Source organism: Triticum dicoccoides, unplaced genomic scaffold (assembly GCF_002162155.2).
Source record: "Triticum dicoccoides isolate Atlit2015 ecotype Zavitan unplaced genomic scaffold, WEW_v2.0 scaffold67173, whole genome shotgun sequence".
Classification (NCBI taxonomy): Eukaryota; Viridiplantae; Streptophyta; class Magnoliopsida; order Poales; family Poaceae; genus Triticum; species Triticum dicoccoides.
In genome coordinates, this window is record NW_021290753.1 from 12 (window position 1) to 1,070 (window position 1,059).

At 53.6% G+C, this 1,059-nt stretch overlaps 2 non-coding genes across 2 annotated transcripts; both read left to right on the top strand.

Annotated features, from left to right (window-relative positions):
• Positions 1 to 221: 221 nt before the first annotated feature.
• Positions 222 to 340, top strand: LOC119347419. Its single transcript, XR_005168317.1, has one exon. It is a non-coding gene; the product is annotated as a 5S ribosomal RNA (ribosomal RNA).
• Positions 341 to 635: 295 nt separating this feature from the next.
• Positions 636 to 754, top strand: LOC119347420. The gene has a single exon (XR_005168318.1). It is a non-coding gene; the product is annotated as a 5S ribosomal RNA (ribosomal RNA).
• Positions 755 to 1,059: the final 305 nt, after the last annotated feature.

Sequence of the window (1,059 nt, forward strand, 5' to 3'; positions counted from 1 at the left end):
GCACGAGTGCGGTAAGTCATAGCTGGGTGCTCACGATTCACGGGTCCAGCGTCGGCGTTGTGGCGCGGCAAGCGTGCACTGGTGCGGTTGAGAGGGAGGGGTGGAAACCGCGTTAAACTCGTCTCCGTAGTTGAGAGGGAGCGGCCAAAGCAATGTACAATCGTCTTTGTAGTGGAGCTGGGAGGGGCAAGGATAAGGGACGAAGACCGGGGTAACATGTCGGATGCGATCATACCAGCACTAAAGCACCGGATCCCATCAGAACTCCGAAGTTAAGTGTGCTTGGGCGAGAGTAGTACTAGGATGGGTGACCTCCTGGGAAGTCCTCGTGTTGCATTCCCTTTTTAATTTTTTTCGCGCCGCTTGCAAAACAAAACGCACGTGTAAGTAATATATTTATCGTGTTTTATTATTGCACGAGTGCGGTAAGTCATAGCTGGGTGCTCACGATTCACGGGTCCAGCGTCGGCGTTGTGGCGCGGCAAGCGTGCACTGGTGCGGTCGAGAGGGAGGGGTGGAAACCGCGTTAAACTCGTCTCCGTAGTTGAGAGGGAGCGGCCAAAGCAATGTACAATCGTCTTTGTAGTGGAGCTGGGAGGGGCAAGGAGAAGGGACGAAGACCGGGGTAACATGTCGGATGCGATCATACCAGCACTAAAGCACCGGATCCCATCAGAACTCCGAAGTTAAGCGTGCTTGGGCGAGAGTAGTACTAGGATGGGTGACCTCCTGGGAAGTCCTTGTGTTGCATTCCCTTTTTAATTTTTTTCGCGCCGCTTGCAAAACAAAACGCACGTGTAAGTAATATATTTACCGTGTTTTATTATTTTGCACGAGTGCGGTAAGTCATAGCTGGGTGCTCACGATTCACGGGTCCAGCGTCGGCGTTGTGGCGCGGCAAGCGTGCACTGGTGCGGTTGAGAGGGAGGGGTGGAAACCGCGTTAAACTCGTCTCCGTAGTTGAGAGGGAGCGGCCAAAGCAATGTACAATCGTCTTTGTAGTGGAGCTGGGAGGGGCAAGGATAAGGGACGAAGACCGGGGTAACATGTCGGATGCGA